This window comes from Rhinatrema bivittatum, chromosome 18, assembly GCF_901001135.1.
Source record: "Rhinatrema bivittatum chromosome 18, aRhiBiv1.1, whole genome shotgun sequence".
Taxonomy (NCBI): Eukaryota; Metazoa; Chordata; class Amphibia; order Gymnophiona; family Rhinatrematidae; genus Rhinatrema; species Rhinatrema bivittatum.
This window is the reverse complement of record NC_042632.1, coordinates 8099715-8126122: the sequence shown is the minus strand read 5'-3', so window position 1 is coordinate 8126122 and position 26408 is coordinate 8099715. Positions and strand designations below refer to the sequence as shown.

General features: G+C 46.2%; 1 long non-coding RNA gene across 1 annotated transcript in view; it reads right to left on the bottom strand.

Moving 5' to 3' along the window:
* Positions 1-23818, bottom strand: part of LOC115079802 — an 86104-nt gene extending 62286 nt beyond the window's left edge. Inside the window, exon 1 of the long non-coding RNA XR_003853385.1 lies at positions 23703-23818. This is a non-coding gene — a long non-coding RNA (uncharacterized LOC115079802). The remainder of the gene's footprint in view (positions 1-23702) is intronic.
* Positions 23819-26408: the final 2590 nt, after the last annotated feature.

Sequence of the window (26408 nt, the reverse complement as noted above, 5' to 3'; positions counted from 1 at the left end):
GCTACTTCACATTTAGCAGCCATAACTACCTGCAAAAATAACTTTAGCATATCTACAGATAACTGCTGATCAGGTATCCCCAAGTAAGACCATTTGGGGTCTTGTGTCACTGATAAATCCATACTTGCCCTAAATAATTAACACCCTCCCACATTTTCTTGACCTTAGGACAGGCCCACCATAAATGGAAATAAGACACACCCCCCCCCCCTATTCCTGCATCCACACCATCAATCCTCATCCACCCTGGGATACATCCTATGCAACTTGACTGAGGTTAAGTACCACCACATAGCACTTTATAACTATTTTCCGTTAGTCTAGTAGAAATTGAGCAATTCTTTGTGTTTAAGAAGCATTGCTCCCAGACCTCTTCCTCCAGTTTCTTCCCATGCCTCTCTACCAAGCACTACGTGCAGGCTTATTTTTCCATTCCATATTAAACATTGCATATATTTTAGAAATGTATTTGCATTCTCAGCTTTCTCACAAAGATTTTCAAACAATGTCTTTCCCTCTTTTAGATCCATCCTGACATTCTTCTGATTAATAACATTGGAATCAATTGAACAAATGTAAACATCCCTATCCCCAAGTGAGTACCATTTCTTAAGATCTGAGAAGGGAATCAAACCGTGACCTCACTGTTATGCGCCCGCGCACGGGCCTGCTCACCTCCATGGTTCCACGGCAGGTCCCAGGCCGGCCTCCCTTGCGGCAGCTGCAAGCGCTTCCAGGCCTCGGCGTCCCCTGTGCACATGGACCGCCCGACCTCTTATAGGGCCAAGGGCGGATCCTAGCTCCGCGGTGCGCCCTGATTGATTCCCTGATATAAGGAAGTCCCTGCTTGTATTTCCTTGCCTTGGCAATCGAGTCGGCTTGTATGCTAGATTGTCACTGCGTTTGTACCTTGCTCCAGTCTTGTTCCATGTCTCGTTCCAGGATCTTCTCTTCCAGTTCTGTTCCTGCATCCTAGTACTCCAGCGTCCTTCTGTTCCTGTTCATCTGTCCATCTCCCCAGGTAGTACCTACGGACTGTCTTACTGGTACTGACCTCAGCTTGTTCCTTGACCTGCCTGCCACCTGCCTTCTGACTCTAGTCCGTTCCTCGACTTGCCTGCCTGCCGCCTGCCTTCTGACTCCAGTCTGCCCCTCGACCTGCCTGCCTGCTGCCTGCCTTCTGACCTCAGCTTGTTTGTAGACTCATCTGCCTGCTGCCTGCCTTCTGACCTCGGCCTGCCTGTGACCTCCGGAACCTGACCCCTGCTTTGCTGACTACATCTCAGACTGATCCCCGGACTCTGACCTCTACCTGCTTGACCACATCTCTAGATTCTGGTTCTGTTCCTAGCCTTGTCATCACCTACGCTATTCTGGTCCTCCTTGTTCCACCTGACCTCCAGTCTTGAACCTGACCATGCACCCCTTCTGTCTGTGGGCACTCTGGACTTCCATCCTTCCAGGAGACCCTGCAAGGCCCACCTAAGTCCAAGCAGCCTGGGTCCCTACGGGCTCCTCCTGGGGGGATCTCGGGCTTCAAGTGGTGAAGCTCATCCTAGACTCTGTCTGTCCAGTGCTCCGCCTCCTGGGGGCAGTTGCTTCCTACTCCCAACCAGGGAGCTGTTCTCCACTGCTCGAGGACAAAGGTCCACCCCCAAGCGCAACAGGTTGCCAAGGCCATGGACTCGGCGGAGTCTCCCGCCTACCAGGTTTGGCTTCCACAGTTAAACAACATCATCAAGCTTTGGAAACACTGGCCTCTTTGGTGGAAGAACTTCGTTCCCAGCTACAAGATACAGCTTTGGTCAATCCTATGGGCCTCTTGGCTACCATGCTTTCCAAAGCATCGTTGGCACTTCCTGCACCTCCTCGATATAATGGGGACCCACGCTCCTGTTCTGGCGGCCTTAATCCTGTCTTGTCTCGAAGGGAAAGCTCTTACTTGCGCCTTTCCCTTATGGGAACGTTCTGATCCCATCCTTTCCAAGTTGTCTGAATTCATTGCTCTCTTCAAGCAGACCTTCGGAGACCCAGGCCACCAGGCTGTTGCCAGCCATAACCTACTCCACCTCCGTCAAGGGGCAAAGACCCTCTTCGAGTATACAGTGGAATTTAGAACTCTGGCCACGGAGCTTGGGTGGCAAGAAGATTGTCTGCAAGCCATCTTCCTAGATGGACTCTGCTGCGTTCTCAAAGATGAGCTCTCTGTCCGTGAGATTCCCACGTCTCTAGAGGACCTGTTTCCCTTGCCGGTAAGATTGATCATCGTCTCCGGCAAAGAAGCCTAGAAGTAAAGGCTCCCCGCTCTCCTGTAGCACGCCTCACTTGTGCTTCCCATCCTCCTGTGAAGACTTCAGCATCACCACCCTCCTCCGTGGTGGAACCTATAGAGGTGAACCGTGGATGTTTGTCTCCAACCGAACATCTCCGTCGGCGGAAGAAGGGCCTTTGCCTTTACTGTGGCACTTCTGGACATCGTCTGCAGTCCTGCCCGGTTCGGCTGGGAAACTGCAATGCCTGAGCCCGGCAGGGGTCCCGAGCTTGGGCGCAATTGTTACTGGCCCTCAACTTCTGCTTCCTGTATCCCTGGGCATCAAGGCCCACACCTTTGCTACCACTGCACTTGTTGATACCGAAGGAAGCGGCAGCTTCATTATGGATGACATTGTCAAGCTCCTGAACATTCCTCTCCAGCCATTGGAGGTGAGTCTCTGCATCGCCTCCTTCCAGGGGGACCATCTTCCAGGACTCATCACTCACTAGACAGTGGCTGTTCATCTTACCGTGGGCACTCTCCACAAGGAGAAGATGTCCTTCTATGTATTGAAGCGATCAACCCATCCAGTTATCCTGGAGTTGCCCTGGCTCCAGGTCCCGAACCCCAGTTCGATTGGCATTCCCTGCAGTTGGTACAGTGGGGCTCCAAATGCCAGAAAACTTGTTTGCATTCAGTATCTCCAGTAGTTCCTGTTCTGAAGTCTGTTACTTTACCTGGTTTGCCTCCGCAGTATTCTGACTTCAACGATGTCTTCTTGAAGCAGAAAGCTGATATCCTGCCTCTGTTACACAAGTTCAATTGTCCTATTGAACTTCTGCTGGGCACTATACCTCCCAAAGGCAGAACTTACCCATTGTCTCAACCTGAGACTCAAGCTATGTTTGAGTATATTAAAGAGAATCTAGAAAAATGATTCATCTGTCCGTCTGACTCCCCTGCAGGTGCAGGGTTCTTCGTTAAGAAAAAGGACGGCAGTCTACGCCCTTGTATTGATTACAGGGGGCTCAACGCCGTAACCCACAAAGACCGATACCCGCTGACCCTCATTACTGAACTGTTCGATCGCCTTGAAGGGGCACAGATCTTCTCCAAGTTGGATCTGAGAGGTGCGTACAACTTGGTACGCATTCAACCTGAAGACATTTGGAAAACCACATTTAATACAAGGGACGGTCACTACGAATACACTGTGATGCCCTTTGGATTATGCAATGCCCCACCGGTCTTTGAACGCCTTATGAACGAAATCTTCCAAGATCTTCTGTATTCCTTCGTAGTCATATATCTTGACGACATCCTGATCTTTTCTAGACCTTGAATCTCATCGAGATCATGTTCGGATCATCCTCCAATGCCTGAGAGAGAACCATTTGTATGCCAAGCTGGAAAAATGCTTGTTTGAGCATAATCGCTTACCCTTCTTAGGGTATATCATTTCTGACTGAGAATTTTCTATGGATCCAGAGAAAGTCCAGGGGATCTGCGACTGGCCCCAGCCAATAGGCCTATGTGCCTTACAATGTTTTCTTGGCTTTACTAATTATTACCGGAGCTTCATTGCTAATTATTCTTCCCTAGTTGCCCCGCTCACCGCTATGACTAGGAAAGGGGCCAACACTCGATTGTGGACACCTAAAGCACTAACCGCCTTTCAGACGATCAAGGAGGCTTTCTGTTCTGGCCCTTGCCTGCAGCATCCAGACCCTAAACGTCCATTCGTCGTAGAGGTCGACGCCTCTGCAATCGGCGCAGGAGCCATCTTGAGCCAGTTTTCCCCTAAGGGTAAACTGATACCCTGCTCTTTCTACTCACATAAGTTTTCTCCTATGAAACAACGTTATACCGTTAGTGACCGTGAACTCCTCGCAGTCAAGTTGGCGCTCCAAGAGTGGCGGCTCCTGGTTGGAAGGGGAGCAACACAAGTTTACCATCTTCACTGACCATAAGAATCTTGAGCACCTTAAAGAGGCTCAACTCCTGAACCCCCGTCAAGGCCGATGGGCACTTTCTTCGAACAATTCAACTTCGTCCTCTGTTTCCGCCTGGGTTCCAAGAACCTCCGCGCTGACACGCTATCCAGATCATTTGAACCTGAAGATGACCCTGAAGTTCCTAGCTTCGTTATTGATCCCGCCTGTATATCCCTTGCTGTGACCACTACAGTTCCTACTGGGAAAACTCATTCCATGTAGATTACGCGAACGAGTTCTGAAATGGGCTCATGATTCCAAGTTGGCAGGCCATCTGGGTCGTGCCCGGACCTTAGAGATGTTGCGAAGACACTATTGGTGGCCCAATATGGTGTAGGACTCCCGTCCCATCTGTGCCCAACAGAAACCGCCTATTGGAAAGCCTTGGGGCTTACTTCAACCACTCCCAGCACCTACCGAGCCATGGTCTAGCATCTCGACGGACTTTATTATGGACCTGCCTCCTCCCCAGAACAATACAGTGATTTGGGTCATCATCGACCGTTTTTTGAAAATGGGTCATGTCATTCCCCTGCCGGGCCTTCCTTTGGCCCCAGAATTGGCGAAGCTGTTTCTGAAGAACATTTTTCGCCTTCATGGACTCCACAAGGAGATTATTTCCGATCGGGGACCACAGTTTGCTGCCAAGTATTGGAGTTCCCTATGTAAGAAGTTTAACATCTCCCTAAGCTATACATCAGTCTATCATCCATAGGCCAATGGTCAAGCTGAAAGAACCAATTGGACTCTGAAGACATTCCTCCGCTCCTTTGTAAATGATCAGTAGGATAACTGGTCTGATCTTCTTCCTTGGGCTGAGCTGTCGCACAATACTCATATTGCTGCAGCCACTGATGTATCCCCGTTCTCCGTGGTATTCGGACGGCAGCCCCGACTGCCTCTTCCAGTTCCTCTGACCGTTCCTTCTCCAGTGGCACAATCCATGGCTCACACCATTCGTCAAGTATGGGACCAAGTAAACAAACGTCTTTCCCAAGCCGCTGAACGCTCCAAGCGTAACTCTGACATCCATAGACGTCCTGCTCCCTCTTCCATCCTGGCCAGAAAGTGTGGCTAAGCGCTCGACACATACGACTGAGACTTCCCTCTCAACGCTTGGCTCCAAAATACATTGGACCGATCCCTGTACTCCGAAGAGTGGAAGCTGTATCATATCAACTCCAGCTACCTCGTGCCATGGGTATCCATAACACGTTCCATGTGTCCTTATTGAAACCGTTAGTCCTCTCCTGACCCTTATGTAGAGTTCCCTCTCCTCCACAGGTTTCTACAGAACCTGATTCTTCTCTCTAGGTAAGAGAGGGCCTTGATGTGCGGCAGCGTCAAGAAAATGGGAATACCTCCTATCCTGGGAGGGTTATGGGGCCGAGGAGAATTTGTGGGAACCTTCCCACAATATCCTTGATAAGGAACTCCTGAAAACCTTTCATAGGACTCACTCTGACAAACCACGGCTGCGTAGGGGGAGGCCTAGAAGGGTGGGGGGGGGGTACTGTTACGCACCCTGTCCGCACCCAGCCTGCACACGGGCCTGCTCACCTCCATGGTTCCACGGCAGGTCCAGGGTCAGCCTCCCTAGCGGCAGCTGCAAGCACTTCCAGGCCTCGGCGTCCCATGGCGGCAGTCGCCAGGCCTTCCACTGCGAACCAGGCCTCACGCTGGAGCTTGACGTCCTTGGCTGTGTTGGCCACACGCGCGGGCTGCCCAGCCTCTTGTAGGGCCAAGGGCGGGTCCTAGCTCCGCGGCGCGCCCTGATTGATTCCCCTGATATAAGGAAGTCCCTGCTTATACTTCCTTGCCTTGGCAATCAGGTCAGCGTGTATGCTAGATTGTCACTGCATTTTTATCTTGCTCCAGTCTTGCTCCAAGTCTTGTTCCAGGATCCTTCTGTTCCAGTTCTGTTCTTGCCTTGTTCCTGCATCCTAGTACTCCAGCGTCCTTCTGTTCCTGTTCGTCTGTCAACCCCAGGTAGTACCTCCGGACTGAACTCGGCTTGTTCCTTGTCCTGCCTGCCTACTGCCTGCCTTCTGACTCCAGTCTGTTCCTCGACTTGCCTGCTGCTGCCTGCCTTCTGACTCCAGTCTGTTCCTTGACTTACCTGCCTGCCGCCTGCCTTCTGACTCCAGTCTATTCTCGACCTGCCTGCCTGCCTGCCGCCTGCCTTCTGACTCCAGTCTGCCCCTTGACCTGCCTGCAGCCTGCCTTCTGACCTCAGCTTGTTCCTAGACTCATCTGCCAGCTGCCTGCCTTCTGACCTCGGCCTGCCTGTGACCTCTTCTGACCTCCGGAACCTGACCCCTGCTTTGCTGACTACTTCTCGGACTGATCCCCAGACTCTGACCTCTGCCTGCTGGACCACGTCTCTAGAGTTTGGCTCTTTTCCTAGCCTTGTCATCACCTACGCTATTCTGGTCCTCCTTGTTTCACCTGACCTCCAGTCTCGAACCTGACTGCGCTCCCCTTCTGTCTGTGGGCACGCCGGATTTCCATCCTTCCAGGAGACCCTGCGAGGCCCACCTAAGTCCAAGCGGCCCGGGTCCCTACTGGCTCCTCCTGGGGGGACCTTGGGCTTCCAGTGGTGAAGCTCATCCTAGCCTGTCTCCTCCAGTGCTCCACCCCCTGGGGGCAGTTGCTTCCTGGTCCCTACCAGGGAGCCGTTCTCCACTGCTCCAGGAAAAGGGTCCACCCCCGAGCGCAACACTCCCCACAGCTGTCCCAGTATCCCAAGACCTTCCAATGTGAACTAGCTACAACAGAATCGCCAGGAGGGAATGCCTTATTGACTAAAAAAGAAGTAGAATGATAGTAATAATTCCGCTCCCCCACTAGCATCGATTTCCACTTTTTCCATACTTCTAAAGTTATGAGTGAGAGAGAGAGAGAGAGACTCTGTAGAGAACAATATGTCTCTCTATTATTTATACCACTGTAAGAGGGGGCACCTTTAACTCAGTGTGGGGTTTGGGGTGGGTTGGGGGGGGGGGCAGTATATACACAGTAGGAGGTAAGAACAGCAGAGTTGACACTAGCACACTCTACCTAGCTTGTTTGAAGCTAGGTAGAGAGTGCATTATACAATCAACTCCTCTTGTATCTTTCGATTCAAACAGCAAAAAATATTCAGTGATGTCAACTTTGCTGTTCGTAACTCCTACAGTGTATGTAACCCCCCCCCCCAAAACCCCACACCGAGTTAAAAGTGCCTCCTTTTACAGTGGTATAAATAGCAGAGTGACATATTGCTCTCTACTGAAGTTCTCTCTCTCGTGAAAAACCTTTGCGTTGTAATGCCCCCCATGGTGGATTAATCAGCGCTTAAAGTGAAAAATAGCGCAGGTGCGATAAATTTATTGCACCTTGCAGAAATTACCTATGTGATGCTCGAGCAGGGAAATTAACTTAACACACCCCTTTTTTTATCACAGGCACTATTTATGCTATAAATATAACATTTTGATAAATCTAGGAGCCAGTCTTTTGCTAAATGAATTGTCTTCAATCTTTTCATGCATTCTACTGTGGCCGAAATGCTCAAAATCTCAAACTTATCCTAATTTACCATAAAAGCTGAGACCCTTCCATAACTATGCATTGCTTCTAATAGCACTTTCAGGGAGACCTCCAAGTCTGCTAGTGTAAATAAGAGATCATCCGCGAAGAGAGACATCTTATAACTATTCCCCCCTGTTGCGTTCGCGGCTGCTCTTCGCTCTCACTCTACCTCTTCGCCCTCACTCTACCTCTGTGGTGACTCCCTCCGGGTCAGGAAGGTGGAGGGTCTTCATCGGATGACATACGAGGAGAGATTGAAGAATCTAAATATGTACTCCCTGGAGGAGCAGGGGTGATATGATTCAGACTTTCAGATACTTGAAAAACTTTAATGATCCAAAGACTACGACAAACCTTTTCCATCACAAAAAAATCAGTAGAACCAGAGGTCACGAGCTGAGGCTCCAGGGAGGAAGACTAAGAACCAATGTCAGGAAGTATTTCTTCACGGAAAGGGTGGTGGATGCCTGGAATGCCCTTCCGGAGGAAGTGGTGAAGTCTAAAACTGTGAAGGACTTCAAAGGGGCTTGGGATAAACACTGTGGGTCCATCAAGTCTAGAGGACGTGAATAAAGAGGAGGCAGCAAAACACTGCATGGAGCGGCAGTAGCCACAGAGGCATTCACGGAGCAGGATGCCAGTGGTTGGTGTTCCACCTTCACAAAACAAACAGAGGTGGGTAAGAGTATGGGGCAGGGGTGTGGCCTGCTTGTTGCAGCGGTTGCTACCCCTAATTGAGCTGGATGTTCACTTGGATGCAGATCCAGCGCTGCTCTCTACATTGGTGGTGGGGTGGAGGGGAATTAGGGCTGGAGGGTACTGGAAGCCAATAGTAACAGGTGGGTGAGAGAAAAAGATGAAAAAAAAAAAAGGATAAAGTGCGTAGCTTGCTGGGCAGACTGGATGGGCCGTTCGGTCTTCTTCTGCCGTCATTTCTATGTTTCTATATGTTTCTATGTTTCTATGATGGACGGCTTGCTGCCGCGGTGTCTCCATGCCGCCTCTCTCCGGCATACCCGGACCGGCTCGACGCTGCAGATCCGCCATGTTCCTGATGACGTAGGACACGCTCCAATGTATGTACCAGCAAGAGTGCGAACCTCAGGGGCGTCCAGTATAAAAGGTCTCATACTTTCGCCAACAGATTGAGTTAGCAAGGACTACGAATCGGACATGAATTCAGACTCGCTACGGATTCGTCCAAGCTACTGTGCCTCCTCGGACTTACCAGGCATACCCGCCCTTTGGGAGACTTGCTCTCCTTTCTCTATTTCAGATTGCAGATAGGAATCGGTACTCGCTCCTCGAGGGCCCATGTTCCTGGACACTCTGAAGATTCTCTACTGCCTGGAAGCTATCGCAAATACAGACATTTGTGAGTTACCATCGTTCTCTCTGAGCTTTCCCTGGAACCAGGTACTCGCTCCTTGAGGGCCTAAATCTTTCCAGCTACTGAGCCTCCTTAAGACTTTATGTGAGATTTGTCATCTAGTTCTGGCTATGAATACAGCATACCTGTCTACTCACTATTTATAGTCTTTCTACAGCTCAGCAACCCTGGGAGCGCTGTTCCCGTATCTGAGGGATTTCAGCCCTGCCAGGCACAACAGCTCACTACTGCCACCTCTGGTGGTTCTACTAACCTGTCTAATAAAAGAACTATCTGTGTCTGTCTCCATAACCAAGCCTAGCCAGTGGTCCCTCTCAGGATATTCTCCTGGGGGCGCTGTCATCTGCCATCAGCCCAAGGATCCACCTATTTACATTCCTCTACAGCTGAGTGCCCTCTGATACAGATTGCTAACTCTGCAGTCTATATCCTAACTACGTTACTAACTCTGCCTACGGAGCATCACAAGATTGTTAACTCCTCCCTCTACAGGAGCAGATCATAACAGATTGCCAACTCCCTAGCAGATCCATAATAAGTTTGGCTAAACTCCTCCTTCAACAGGAGTATCCAGCAGCCAGTTCATAACAGATTGCTAACTCCCATCTGTTGCTCCTCCATCAGCATAGCAGATTACAACAGATTGCTAACTCCTCCCATCTTGAAGAGTAAGCTAACACCCCCCACCATCTAAATCCCTTTAATGAGCTGACCAATTCAGCTAAAAGCTCTAAATACAGGGCGAAGAGCAAAGGGGATAATGACAACCCAGACACATTCCCCTCGTCACCTCAAAGGGTTCTGTATACCCTCCATTTATCTTGAACATGTCCTAAGGCTAGTATACAACTTCTTTATCCATGAAAGGAAGTCTGGACCCCAACCTCATTTTTTTTCATCACCCAAAATAAAAACAACCAATTAACCCTATCAAAGGCCTTTTTGATGTTGACCGCCAACTGGACAGTTGGCAACTGTTACCTCCTAATCCACCATATAAAATTTAAGACTCTCCGGACATTATCTGAGGCCAATCTTCCTGGCACAATCACCAATTAATGCCCATGAATCAGCAAAGGGGCAACCAGTCCCAGTCTATTAGCCAAAACCTTGACCAGTATTTTCAGGTTCTATATTTCTGAGAGAGGATGGTAAGATCCACATAATGTGCCATCTCACGCTCCTTGGCCAAAAAGTGTAATGCCAGCAATATTTGCATTCGGAATCAGTATTCCCTCTCAACGGAGATAGTTAAACATATCCACCATGGAACCAACCAGAACTGATTGGAAGGTTTTATAAAATTTGGCCGAAAAGCAATCTAACCCAGGCACCTTTCCCAATTTCAAATCTTTAATCACCTGCACCACCTCCTCATCTTTAATTCACTATTAAGGAGGTCTTCTATCTGCTTCTGTCAAGCAGGGTAATGGGATCCCCTTGAGGTAAGTATCTATTTCAGACTCCCCAATCTCCACTTATTTGAATATAACTCCTCATAAATTGAGCGAATCTCTTACAAATAATCTTTGTATCAAAAAACCTTCCATCCTGATCTTTGATTTTCGTGATATGATTCCGAGAAGCTCTCTCCTTAAGCCTCCTTGCCAGTAAACGCCTCAGCTTGTCCCCAAATTCAAAGGTATCTTGTTTGACTAAATCCATATGATCAGCTAACCTGGCTAACTCTAAAGACTGCAACTTATGGTGAGCCAATTCAAATTGCTCTAATGTGCGACAATCTAAAGACCTTTTTATAACTCAATTTCAATTTAGAAACTTTGTGGCCTCGCTTTCCTTCTTAATAAAGTGGCATGGGAAATTAACCTTCCCATTAACACTACTTTCATACATTCCCAAATAGTTGTAGGGGAGCATTCTCCAGTGTCATTTTCTGAAGGTACTCTGGCATTTCATTCAACTGTATCACAAATGTATTATCACTCAAGAGACTATCATTAAGTCGCCAAAACTTCCCGCTAACAAGATTGGTGAGAGTAGAAACTCACCCATACTGGGGCATGGTCACACCAAGTAATGCTCCCAATTCCTACTTCCTTCGACTGGCTCACTAAAGGCCAAATTTTTCAATGGCCTACATGCTAAAAACCAGAGTTTACGCTCATGGCTGGGCCTTACGCACAGTGAGCATTTTAATACAGGCCCAGTCACATGTGTAAACGTGCATAAATGCCGGGCACTGAAAAAGGGGCAAGCCGGGGGGGGTGTGGTCTTGGCGAGGAGGGGCAGGGCAGGACAGAGGCCAGCCCGGACAGTAGCCACTAGCTGCTGTTCCGGGGAAGTGCGCACTGGCAGCCGGCTGGCACACAGAATCTACTACTGCTACTACTGCTCCAGGTAGAGGTTAGGGGTCGGGGTGGAGAGGGAAAAGGGAAGGAAGGTTAGGGCAGGGGGGACTAGGGAAGTTCCCTCCCAGTCTGCTCTTTAATTGGCATTGACTGGGAGGGAACTGGGGGATGCCCGCTTGCATCACCATGCATAGTTAGCAAAAATCGCCTCCCCCCCCCCGCGTGCGGATTTTAAAATCCGGCGCGCATGTGGCCATCAGATTTTATAACATGCATGCGCTGGCGCACACATGTTATAAAGTCAGCACGTCCATGTGCATGCGCCAGGAACAGTGCACACATGGACAGCTGCGCGCTGTTTTTAAAATTGACCCTTAAGGTTTTATCAATCAAGAAGTAGTCTAAACAAGTATAAGAAGCGAGCCTTCGAGAAAAAAGAATAAATGTGGTCAGTGGGATAACGCAAGCACCATATATCGATCAATTCCCTATCAGCTAGCATATTTTTTAAAGCAACTCTGAATAAACATAGTAATGACGGCAGAAAGAGACCAAAATGGTCCATCCAGTCTGCACACCAAGCTTCCCAAGGTAGTAACTGCTGCTCCGTGCAGGTTACCCCCACGTTTCTGTTGAGGGTAGTAACTGCTGCTCCATGCAGGTTACCCCCACATTTCTGTTAAGGGTAGTAACTGCTGTTCCGTAGATTACCCCCAAGCTTTTTCATTCATTCTCATCCTCTAGCCTTTAGGGATCCTCCTTGTTTATCCCATACCCCTTTGAAATCCTTCACAATTTTAGTCTTCACCACTTCCTCCAGAGGGGCATTCCAGGCATCCCCCACCCTCTCCGTGAAGAAATATTTCCTGACATTGGTTCTAAGTCTTCCTCCCTGGAGTTTCAAATTCTGACCCCTAGTTCTACTAAATGTTTCCAATGGAAAAGATTTGTTGTTGACCATGGATCATTAAAACATTTCAAGTATCTGAAGGTCTGTATCATATTACCCCTGCTCCTCCTCTCCTCCAAGGTATACATATTCACGTTCTTCAACCTTTCCTCATAAGTCATTCAATAGAGACCACCCACCATTTTGGTCTCCCTTCTCTGGACCGCCTCCATCCTGTCTCTGTCCCCTTTGAGATACGGTCTCCAGAACTGAACACAATACTCCAGGTGAGGCCTCACCAAGGACCTGTACTAGATATTCCTTTCTCTATGCAGCCTAGTATTCTTCTGGCTTTAGCTATCGCCGTGTCACATTGTTTCGTTGACTTCAGGTTGTTAGACACTATCATCCAAAGGTCTCTCCTGCTCCGTGCACTTCAGCCTTTCACTCCCCAACTCATACAGTTCTTTCTGATTATCACACCCAAGATGCATGACTCTGCACTTCTTGACATTGAATCCCAGCTGCCATATCTTCGACCACTCTGAGCCTGATGCCTCCCCGCTGGAGTTATCTAAATAGGAGTAACACATAAAGTTGAAATCTCCAGCTACTATGAGGTGTCTCTCAGCATCATGGAGAGTGCTTCCAAGAAAGGACCCTGTGCAGTGTTCGGGAGCATATATATTCACTAAAGTATATGAACCCTTATTGAGAACCCATCATAACCCCCCACTATGTCGACCTCCAGTATCTCTCATAATAACTTTCACATCTGCCACAAGAAGTATGGAAAATAGAATTCCAGCCCACACACTTACATCTAACTGTCGCTGAGGCCATGTATATGTTGAGGAATGATTGGACTGTAATAGCCCTCACTGCACTTTCCAAGATATGTCTCCTGACAAAATATGACAGAAGCCTTCTACATTTCAGCCTCTTGAAATACAATGGGGAATTCTTCCCTTTGGCATTTAATAATAATGATTTTCAAGATACCCATATATACTCTAATACCCCATACCTATCATACTAGCTATACACACTGTTAGCAACCCATTTTCCTCTCACAATCCAAACATTCACCCCTTTCCCCCTTAACCCAATATCATTACAAAAGAAGAACCCATACCCATATATTTCTCCAGCAAAGTTGACCCCTTCACCCCCTCCTCCCCATACCCACTCCCCAAATCATCCACCACCTTACATTGTGAATTTTCTCCTTCATGATGTCCTCTTATCAGCCATCTCCAAGAATACCCTGACCAAACCACTATAACAATTGAACTATAAGCTTAACATAACATAGATGTAATGTCCTCTCTCAAGCATATCAAGCTACTGCAATTCCCCTGAAAGCTTCAAAATTGATTCGGAGAACTTAAACTCCTCCTGGAAAGTGACCAAAAGGAAAACACATTGAGGCAGATGCAATAAAGTCGTGTAGAAAGCGGGCGCTGAACAGTCAGCACCCACTCTCTTAACACCCTAAGGGGGGCACCATGCAATATTAAAATTAGGGGGGTCGCATTAGCAAGGAGGGCATAAGGGACGCGCAACCCAATCGGTTTTCGTGACTGCCGTACGCTGGTCACGAAAACCGCCGCTGAGTTTATCGGCATCGGTTTTCCTTACTCGTGGACAGCATGTGATGAATGCTATTACATTCACTCTGCATTGGACGCGTGTTTAATATGCGCTAATTCCCTTATTGTATTAGGGTATTGATTAGCTCCTATTCTACCCGCATCTGACTGCAGGTTAACAGTGTGCTTGGCTCAATGCACCATATTGCATCAGCCCCATTGTATCTCAAAAAGGAGCTCCTTTAGCAGAGGAAGAAGAATTCCCCGAATGACGCCTCAGCCTCCTTCCCCTGCAAGACACTTGCTTCCATCTAGAAGGTGTCATCCCAGCATGATGAAGCAGTGCCTCGCCGGTTCTGAGGTTTAGGGTACTTCCAACCTGGCTGCTCTTAAAATCTCTATTGCTTCAAGGACAGTTCTCATATACAATGTAACTCCCTTGATGGTGAAACTGAGACCCAAACAGTAACTGCCGCCTGTATTTCACATTCCGATTCCAAAGAACTAAGATTCCCTGAACTCTCCTTCTGCGAATGGTAATAAGGGACAAGTCCTGGAAGATTTCAACTTGTGGCCTCTCCATATGATAGAGCCCTGTTTTCATGCTATTGCCCATTATTTTTTTCTTCACAGGGAAACTATGTTAACAAGCAACAATGTCTCTTGGAAAATTTCCTCGAGGGGTGTGAAGGGAATGATGCGCTCATTCTAGTTTTACTGGAGGGTAACTCTGCATCCTGGATATCCAGATCTACACCGCAGTCAAAATGCTGTCAACATTGTAAATCAGTCTCCAAATTCCACTCCTTCTGGGACCCCCTCTTCCAACTGATCACTAAGTTCAAAGTATGAAGGAGATAGCTTGTTGCATTTTGCACTGCACTGCATCATCTCTGGGGCCTGGTCATAAAGTCGTCGCAGCCTCCTCTACCCTCCGGCCTGCTCACTCTTAATTTCCGACATATTATCAAGAATTTCATGTTTGATAGCAAGCATGTCACTATTCCTGGAGCCAGGTCTGAAACTCAGTTCTGCAAGGCATGTCACCCGCAGCTTTAGTATTAAAACCTGCCCTTTCACCAGCAACTGCACCTTCCTTGAATGCTCTGCCATCGGAGTCCTCTGCTCCTTGCAACAGCACACTCGCATACGAATACTGCTTCAGGTCTACCTTTTTCTTTTAGGAAGCCATCAGCCTGGTCGCAGTACTTTCCCCCTTCGATATCACCACCAAAAACACTTGTGGAAAGAGGCTAAATTGAGAATGTGAATGGATCTATGGGGCTAGGCTGCCATCTCCAGCGGTGACGTCACTTCCTCCTCAGTTATCAAATTTCTCCCCAGTTATCAAATTTAAAAACCAGGGATGGTAACTTTTAAACAGCCACATGGGTGCACATGTACACATGTATGCCAGCTCATGACAATGGATGTGGGCATTTTATAACATACGTATGTGCGCACATGGTATAAAATAGGCTGTATGTGCGCACATCTACGCATAATTTTATAGACAAGCACATGTGTGCGCAAATGAGCAAGTTTGCTTACCGTAAAGGTGTTTTTCCATAGATAGCAGATGAATTAGCTATCCTGTCTGGGACGTCCTCTGGTCCTGTAGGTGGCAAAGCTCTCAAAGTAAAGTTCTGAATCTTGCTGTAGTGTGTGCCTGTTTGGCACCTCCCCCCACCTTCCAGAGTCTCCTCAGTCCGTGATAAAGTAGAGTAGTTGGTAGCAAGACTGTCCAGGGAGGTGGTGGTGGGGGGGTCAGCATGGCTAATTCATCTGCTATCTATGGAAAACACCGTTTACGGTAAGCAAACTTGCTCTTTTCACGCAGATAAGCAGGATGAATTAGCCATGCTTTTGGGAGTCCCCAGCTAGCAACTTGAGCGATACTTCTTGGTTAAATTTGCGTTATTTTGTGCGCTCAAGATGCGGAAGAACACTGCGGGCAGTCCTTGGTGATATAGGTGATTCAGGAGGTGCCCGCTTTTAGGATCTGTTTGCCCATGGAGGCATCCGCTGCTGTGAGTTTGTCCAAACGCTAATGAGTAGTGAAGGTATGAAGCGAGGACCAGGTTGCAGCTTTGCAAATGTCCAATATGGGTACATTACACAGGTGGGCTATGGAAGCCGCCACAGCACGCACCTGGTGTGCTTTTGGAGAAGAAGTCAAGGATTCTGAATGTCTTTTGTAGCAAAACTGAATGCAGTTTGTGATCAAGGATGACAGAGTTTTTGGAAACCAGTAACCCTAGTGCATTTGGGTTAAACGAGAGGAAGAGTTGCGATGCTCTAGAATCTGAAGCAGTTCTCTGTTTACAGTAAGCCAGTGCTCGTTTGCAATCTAGCATGTGTAGTCTACGCTCAGCCTCATTGGTATGAGGCTTTGGGAAATAGGTTGGAAGAATTATTGACTGATTAAGGTGGAAAGTTGTGAGGAATACAAAACAAAGAAGCCGAAGTCCTCATAAGTATTTATTAGAAAAGCAATATTCCAGTAAGTGCCCGACTCAAGGCCTGAGTTTCGCCCAATCATGGGCTGCTTCAGGGGCTAAAAAAACCCCAATCATTGCATAATTTAATTAAAATATAATACATAAGCAACACACAGAAAAAAAAAATTTATATATATAAATTGAAAAAGAAAGGAGGTCAACATACAAAAGACTAAACAGTGAACGGACAGAAAGCTTTAGTCTTTTGTATGTTGACCTTTCTTTTTCAATTTATATATATAAAAAAAAATGTCTGTGTGTTGCTTATGTATTATATTTTAACTAAATTATGCAATGATTGCTTTTTTGAGCCCTGAAGCAGCCCATGATTGGGCGAAACTCAGGCCTTGAGTCGGGCACTTACTGGAATATTGCTTTTCTAATAAATACTTTTGAGGACTTCGGCTTCTTTGTTTTATATTCCTCACAGCTTTGCAAGGTGGAAAGATGAAACAACCTTGGGTAGGAAGCTAGGATGCGTTCGTAACATGACTTTATCGTGGTAGAACACTAGATCCGGAGAGTAGTGGACTAGTGCTTGAAGTTCATTAACACGTCTTGCCGAAGTAAGCACTACCAGAAAAAGTACTTTCAATGCCAGGAATCTGGGGTGGCAGGTAGCATAAGCTGTTCTAGTACAATGTTTAAGTTCCACGGTACGGGGGATTTACGTATTGGTGGGTGCAGACATAAGATCCCTTTCATAAAACTGGAAATGAGAGGGTGAGTAGATATTGGTGCGTCATTGTGTAGAGAATGATACGCTGCTATAGAACTCAGGTGGACTCTGAGCGAGGTTGTAGCTAGTCCTCTTTGATACAGTAGATGAAGATAAGCAAGTAATTTGTTTGGTTGCAGGTGAATGGGTCCATGTTCCTGTCCGAGCACCAAGAGGCATAACTAAACCATTTTCTTCTGTAACTTAACCTGGTGGAAAGTTTCCTAGAAGAGATCAGAATATCTTCTAGCTGAGGTGTAAGGTCTAGGGTTTGAAATAATAGCCTTTCAATCTACACACTGTGAGGTTCAGAGAGGAGTGAAGCGGATGTAGAAGGGATCCTCCTTCCTGGGTTAGGAGGCGAGGGCTGTTTCCTAATGGAACTGGAGTGTCCACCGATAGACGAATCAGGTATGCATACAATGAGGTCCGCATTGTCCCTGATATATTTCTGTACCGTGCGAGAAATCAACGGTATTGAGGGAAAAGCGTACAGTAGGCCTTCCGACCAGTCTATGAGAAATGCATCCTGCGTTAGCCTTTGGGCGCTTGGATATATCGAACAGAAGGTCTGAACTCTGCAGTTGCGTTCCGTGGTGAATAGGTCGATGCATGGCCAACCCCAGTTTGGAAGAGCTTCAGTGCTACTTTCTGATGAAGCTCCCATTCGTGGGGATGAAATATTCTGCTTAGCTTGTCTGCTCTGGTGTTGTTGATGCCAGGTAGGTAGGTGGCTTATAGGGCAATGGAGTTGTTGGTTGCCCATTCTAAGATCGTCACTGCTTCCTTGCATAGGGTCCAGGAACCAGACCCTCCTTCTTTGTTTATATAGAACATGGCCACTTGAGTGTCCATGTGGATCATGACTGTCTTTCCTTTTAATGTGAGTTGGAAGGCTCGGAGAGCATTTCGGATAAGGCCTATTTGCTGTGTACTTTCCCAGGCAGACCAGAGGCCTTGAGTTTGAAGGTGGGCTAGGTGAGCACCCCATCATTTTGTTGAGGAATCTGTGGTATGATATGATGAACTGGCAGTCGCAGTGGGGCTCCCACTGTCAGAGTTGTTGGTGTCAGCCACCGGTCCAAATCCTGTTTCATGCTGGTGTGATGGAGACAGGAGCAGAAAGGCAGTTGGAGAATTGATTCCACTGTGTCTTCAAACCCCACTGAAGACGCTGCATGTGGAGACGTGTGTGGGGAACCACATAGATAGATGCTGCAATATGCCCGAGAAGTGTTAATATTTGTCGAGCAGGAGCAGTGGTCGAGTGTCAGGTTTTGAGTGAGATTCCTGAGTGTTATTGCTCGTGATTCGGGAAGGAAAGCTTTGTCCTTTTCGGTGTCGCTATGGGCTCCAATGAATTGCAAAGCTTGCGTGGGTTTCAGATTTGATTTCTCGTAATTGATCGTTAGTCCCAATCCATCTAAGCGTTGAATGGTCGTGAGGAGATTGGTCTGCAGAAGAGATGGGCTGGGTGCTACTAGAAGCCAATCGTCCAGATAGGGAAACATTTGTATGCCTTGTCGTCGTAGGTGAGCCACCGCTACCGCTAGACATTTCATGAAAACTCTGTGAGCCGAGGAGAGGCCAAATGGAAGTACCTTGTACTGAAAATGGCATCCCATCTCCATAAAGCAAAGGTGCATTGGTATGTGGGAATAAGCGTCCTTGAGATCTATGGAACACATCCATTCTATGGGTTGAATATAGGTAGGATGGATTTGAGGGACATCATCTTGAACTTTTCCATCATTAAGTGCTTGTTGAGCGCTCTGAGATCTAGGATAGGATGGAATCCTCCTGATTTCTTTGGAATGAAGAAGTATTGGGAATAAAAACCTGTGTGATGGTGAGATACAGGTAGTTCACGTATGGACTGCTGTTGTAGAAGACTGGTGTTCTCCAGGTGCATATGCTGGGAATGCATGCCTTGTTTCCTGGTGCGTACCAAGTGTGGCATAGGGGGAAAAGATTGGAAGTTGAGGGAGTAACCTTCCTTTATTATCTTTAATACCCAGAGGTCAGTTGTGATGGCGTCCCATACAGGTAAGAAGTGGATTAACCTGCCTCCGACTGGAAGTGGTAGCGGTGGTCTGGGATTCCCTAAAAACCATGGATGTTTTTGGCGGGTTTGATCCTGAGGAGTCCTAGGTTGTTTTGGAGTCCTCTGACGTTTTCTAGGTCCCTGTGGTTGCGATGTCTGAGGGCGAGGAGTAGTAGGTAAAGGTGGATAAGGCCTGAAGGGTTGACGCTGATATTGTGATTTACAGTAAGTTGTATAATACCTTCTGGAGGTTGAAAAATTCGATGGAGTAGTCAGCAACTGCACTACTAATTTCTGTCCTTCAACTGTGCCATTGTCTCCCGGAACTGGTCGCCGAATAAATTGTCTGGCAAGCAGGGGAGGTTTGCTAACTTCTCATGGACATCTTATCTGATGGTGCTAGCCCTCAGCCATGCAAGTCTTCTTGCTGCGATGGCATTTGCTGTGGGCTTTGCAGATGTCTCAAACCCTTCATACACTGTGCGGATGAGATGTCTCAAACCCTCCTCCATGTGATGGAACTCCTCAGGCAGGTGTTGATCAGGAGATTCCTTCTGAAGCTTAGGCTGCAAGGCTTGAAAGCACTCGAATAGGTACTGGGTAATTGCAAAATGATGCTGCTGGAGTTTTGCGTTAAGCATACCTGATTGGTATGCTCACTTACCAAAATCATCCATGTATTTGTAGTCACGACCTGGACAGGTATTGCAATGTAACCTTGATTTACGGGCCTTTTGCATTGCTGACTCTACCATTACTGAGGCATAAGGCAACTGAACATGTGAATAATAGGAAGAATAATATTTTAACTCCTATTTTCTTGAAGTTGAGGGGCCTGAAAGCGGTGTTTCCCAGGCCCTTTTCATTACTGCATCCAGCACCTCATGAGATGGGAGTGCAGTTGGTTCTGCTGGAGTTTCATAAACCTTTAATAAGCCAAGAGCATCTGCTCTTGGATCTGGCAACTTCTTGGTTTCGATATTTAAGGTTTGACCCACTTTCTCGAGGAATTTGGAATACGTGAGATCTTCGGGAGGTGAGACTGGTTCTGGTTAATAATATGGGGAGTCTGAAGGGTCCCCGTTGAAGAGCCAGGTGAAGATGATAAAGGCGATTGGTCGGCCAGAGGAGGAGAAGGTGATGCCAGGGCTGGACCAGGACTGGGGATGCCTGGAGGTGACATTGGAGCCTCCTGTGGTGGTTCTGCCTGCGTCCTCCCTGATCTGCTACAGTTGTCAAAAAACTGTGCTAAGATTAAGGAGATTTGTGACATTGCCTGGGATTCCAATGCCTCCTGAGGTTGTGTATTCTGTGATGCACCATGTCGTGGAGTTTGCGGTGGCTGAATAGGCATTTCGCTCCCTGAGTGTGATGTTTTTCGTGGCTTCTTATGTAAAGGATCGTCATGATTGGATGGAAAAGACGGTGAGAATGCATCAGGGGGAGAAGACAGAGGGTCTTCGTCCACAGTCAGAAAAGGAGATGGCTCTTTTTGCCTTTTATGGCCAGAAATATGTTTCTTTGGCTGTTTCTGAGGCTTTTGCATCGATGGAGTCGATAACAGCGACTTTTGGTGATGAATTGACCCTGTAGTGCATTGGTACGTCGAAGTTGCATGTCCATGCTTCGATCCCAAAGCATAGCTTGACTTGCTTGTGCCAGGTGCGTCGATGATGGTGCGTTGGTGCACAGATATCAGTCGACGCATCGATGCCGATCCACAGGAAACAAATTGTACTATAGAATCTTTATGGAGAGAAATTCCATGTGAGAAGGGGAATAGAATAGCAGTGGGGGTGTACTACTATCCACCTGGACAGAATGAACAGACAGACGATGAAACACTAACAGAAATTAGGGAAAGATTAAAAAAAATTAGCAACAAAGCAATAATGGGTGGTTTCAATTTCCACATTTCCACATCAGGACATGCTAAGGAGGTAACATTTCTAGATGAAATAAATGACTGCTGCATGGAGCAGCTGGTAAAAGAACTGACAAGAAAGGGAGCTATTTTTAGAGCTAATCCTTAATAAAACACATGATCTGGTGTGAGAAGTAATGGTGTTGGGGCCACATGGCAATAGTAATCATAACTTGATCAAATTTGACATGTTAACTGGACGGAGGATAACTAAGGAAGATGATGATTACAAAAAAATACTTAAAGGAGCAACTGCAAAGGTTAAGAATTTACATCAGGGATGGATGTTGTTTAAAAAAATGTCTTGGAAGCCAAGCCCAGATGTATATCACACAATAAAAAAGGGAAGGCCAAATGACTGCCGGCATGGTTAAAAGGTGAGGTGTGACATGCTATATGGGCCTGACAGTGCCAGGAAAAATGGTTGAAACTATTATAAAATACAAAATTACTGAACATATAAATAGTCAAAGTTTAATGGGAGAAAGGCAAAAGGATGGGATTTAGCAAAAGGAAGCCTGCTACATTTTTTTGAAGGTGAAAATAAATACGTGGCTAAAGGTAAGCCAGCTGATACAGTGGATCTGGGTTTTCAGAAAGTGTATGACAAAGTATCTCATGAGAGACTTGAGGAAATTGAAAAATCATGGGTTAGAGGCAATGTTCTATTGTAGATTGGGAATTGGTTAAAAGATAGAAAACCGTCAGGAGAGCTAAATGGTCCATTTTCTCAATGAAGAAATATGAATAGTAGCATGCCCCAGAGTTCTTTACTGGGACAACTACTTTTTAACATATGTATAAATGACCTAGAGATGGGAATAATGAATTGATCAAATTTGCTAATGTTAAAAAATTATTCAAAGTTGTAAATCACAAGAAGATTTTGAGAAATTGCAAGAGGACCTTGCAAGGCTGGGTATCCAAATGGAAGATGACATTTAATATAGAAAAGTGCAAAGTGATGAATGTAGGGAAGAGCAATCCAAATTATAGCTACAGCATGCAAGCCACTACCCAGGAAAAGGATCTGGGCATCATCATGAATATGTTGAAATTCTCTGGTTAATGTGTGGTGACAGCCAAGAAAACAAAAAGAATTGCTAGGAATTATTAGGAAAGGAATGGAGAATAAAACAGAGGGTGTCATAATGCCTCTGAATCACTCTATGATGTGATCCACAGCTTGATTACTATGTAAATTCTGGTCACTGCATCTGAAAAAAAAAGATGTATTTATTTATTTATTTACTTATTTATTTATTGCGTTTTATATACCGTCATTCGGTAGAGCCATCATAATGGTTTACAGATTATGTATTTATCTTAGCAGTTGAGCAACGGTAAAACTAAGATACAGTACAATTAGAAAAGAAGCAGAGAAAGGTGTCCAAAATTATAAAAGGGATGGAACAATTTCCCTATGAGGAAAGGCTGAAGAGGTTAGGGCTCTTCAGCTTGGAGAGGAGATATGATAGAAGTCCCATGATAATGAGCGAAGTAGAACAAGTAAATGCAAATCGGTTTACTCTTTCAAAAAGTACAAAAACTAGGGTACACGCAATGAAGTTATTAGGTAATACATTTAAGATAAAATATTTGTTTCACTTAGTGCATAATTAAGCACTGGAATTTGTTGCTAGAGGATGTGGTAAAAGCTGTCAGTGTAGCTGCGATTAAAAAAAGATTTGAGCAAATTCCTGAAAGAAAAGTCCAAAAACCATTATAAATGTGACTTTGGAGAAATTCACTGTATATCCTTAGGATAAACAGCTTAGAATATATCTAATCCTTGGGATCCTGCCAAGTACATGTGACCTGTTTTGACCTCTGTTGAAAACAGAATTCTGGCTCCAAATATACCATTCCAATGAAAGTTGTAGATCTCCCTTTTGCAGGACCAGCTCTAGGCTAACCTGTGAAAAACTGAAATTGGAGCACCAGTATCCTCCCTGCCCACAGTGCCTATTATGCTAGAAGGGGGGAGACAGAGGGGTAAACAATAGAATACGTCTAGATTTAAAAGGTGAGGGATACTAATGTATTCCTTTAAAATTTGCTTGAGAGAGTAAAGGGCCCCATAACCTGCTTTCCAGAAATATTATCAAAATGAAATAAGCCATATAGGTCAGGACCACCATAGGGCACAGCAACAAACCTGAGTAAATACTGTGTAAGGCACACAAATCAAAATCCTGTTACTGTTATGTATTTTATTATTGATATTAAAAATGTTATTTAAATGTAGGATTGCATGCTTCATTTTTTAATGAAGTCTCTTTCTGTCGTCTCGTTTCTGCTAATTATGTATTTAAAGTGTTTTCATAGATCCCGGAAAGGCATTTCCAGCCGCCACAGGTTTTACACAAAAGGAGCCGTATACATTATTTTTACTTGAAGAAAGCTTGTCACTTTATTTTTTTTCTTTTCCATTACAGTGTATGGGGCCAAAAGAAACAGAACTTTATTGCCATAAAGTTTGTCATAGATCTCTAGAAAGCCCAATCCGGTTACCTCAGCGTACACCGGCAAGCGGCTCTTCCGCTTCCGCTTAGCGCTTTCGTATAACAGACGAAGGCACCAGAAACCGCCGATGCCTCAGCGCCAGAGAACGGCGCACTCCTTCCCAGTTCCGCCCCTTCTCAACCTACCCTGATAGGAAGCCACGGTGAGAGGAGGAGGGGCTGCAACACAACACTCCGCTGCCGATCCTCCGTCTCCTCTCAACCTACAGTGATTGGAAGCCAAGGTGAGAGGGGCGGGGCTGCAACATAGCGGGCAAAAACCCGCTTAAGTCCACTGCCCCACACTGTGTGTTGTGTAGGGATCGAGAAGGTTATGGAACCGACCCACCTAGGACAGGATAGGGCAAGGCGAGAAAGATAAAAAAAAGAAAGAGAACACATAGGAAGGAGGGGAGGACAGCTAGGAAAGCACAAGGAAGAAAGATGGGTACAACAGGGAGAGAGAGCGAATAGTAATATGGGGGAGGGAACGGGGAGATAGAGGAGCATTGGAGAGGGGGGCGGGGAGAGAAGCTGGGACTGAGGGAGGATAAAGAGGAAGGGAGCAAACATGAACAGGACAGGTGCTAGTTTTTTTCTGCCCTGTGCGAACAATTATTGTGTTGCCCCTCCGCCCCAACTTTCATTCAGTCTTTGTTTCAGCAGCCAAAAGCCCAGCTCCTTGCAGGACCCTAAACTTTAAAAACTATCACCCACCACCCTCCAGGTCTTCATCCCCTCCCCTGGAACCCATGGCCAATGGAAGAGTATTAGGTGCCCTAGGCAAACCTTATACCCTTGGCACTGCCTCTCCCCCATGCACACAGTTAAGAATTATGCATTTCTAATAGATTTTACATGAAAATGAATATTCAAAGTATAGTCTTCTGAGGTAAAAATAACACAACATGTATATTATATTTACATGTACTACTATGGTGTCATCCAGAAAGGCCTGCAAAAAAGACATGGCATTAGAGGTATTGTAATGTGTGATAGGTGTGGGCACCCTCAGAAAGCCATAGATAAATTACAACTAAAATATAACAAACCTACCACACCAAAACAGCACTAACTGCTAGCACTTAAAAAGTAACAAGCTTACCTATGAAAAGGCAACACTGCGAATGCTGCACCAGGTCTGAAAAGACCAATACACCTATTAGGAAAACAGAACAAACCAATCTGCTATAGATTCCTAAACGCTAGGAGAAGACCTCTCCTCGGTCACAGATGCTGAACAAAGGCAGACCCTTACCAAATAAAGAAAAATAAAAACCATAAAGTATAATAGAAACATACAGGTAAAACTGAACTGGAAACCACTACAAGTCAGACTCTGTATGCAGTGCAACAATGGAAAATCAGAACCATCACTAATCCTCAGCCATTAAACAAAATCAAGAAATATAATAAATATATTAATCAATAGTATAAACATACTAATAAAAATATTTCAAAACAGCTGATGAATGGAAGATCCAATAATTATATAAAATTTGTTTCAAATTTCCCAAACACCTTTAAAATATTTCAAAATATAAATAACGCCCCCAAATTAAAGCTAATAAGGATAAAATAATTCACGCTCTTCATACCTGGGAAGTTTTGATTTTCAGCCACTAAGATTATCGTGGATCAGTGGGAGAGGAATACACCATACTTTCTTTTCCCTCTCTTAGATACAGATATATAGCTATACATATACACATACGCTCATTCTCCCACACACATAAATACATATGCTCTCAATTACATATGTTTACAGGCATCTGCTCCTTCTTATATACACATGCTTACATACACACTCGCCCTCTCTCACGCATGCATGCTCAGACACACATGAAGAGAAGTGGTAGGCTTGGACTACCACCCACTCAGAGAACACCCTATGCTTCAATACCACAACCTTTTCTGATAGAAACTGCATAATTTACTGCTCAAAAGAACTTTTACTATTTAGTGTTGCGTCCATCGGTCTCAGACAGCTTCGACCTCTGTGCCTCACCTTTCTTCTCTCTCCTCAAGCCTTGGGAAGATGGCTGCTGCTGCGTCTTCATGCCACTCTCTCCGGCATCCCTGAAATGGCGATGGTGTTCGCCATGATTTTCCTGAGGGCCTCCTAGGGTGCGCGCACGCTACCCACGTCTTTATCCACATCATGGCGGGAACCTCAGGGGCATCCCCTCCGAGTGACATCATCACATCCTGGTATTTAGCCTGCCCTTCGTTTGCTAACAATCTGAGTTAGCAAGGATTGGACTGCCTCCGGTCTAAGCTGCTCTGCCACTTCCTAGCTGCCACAGGAAGCTCTCTCTCTGCACTTCGGGGTAATTCATCGCTAATCTGGGTACCCGCTCCTCGGGGGCCCTTATGCTCTTTTTCAGGTACCTATCTGGGATATCGGGTACTCGCTCCTCGAGGGCCTGCTCTCCCTACTCTGGTGCCTACTACTGAACTACTTCTGCCTGCCAGGTTCTTCATCAACACAGCTATCTACTTCAGTGAGTACTAAACCTGTCAGTCTGTCTCACCTTCAGCTTCAGCGCTGGGAGTCTTCATCTGGGACCTTCCTCAGCTACTCTGCATTGCCTATCATCTGCTCGAGTGTGGGACTGGTCTCCTCTGCTGAGGACCCCTGGACTACTTCTACTGGGTTACCTCATTGCTGTCCGGTCCCCAGAAAGTACCATAAAGCTGTGTAATAAATACAAAT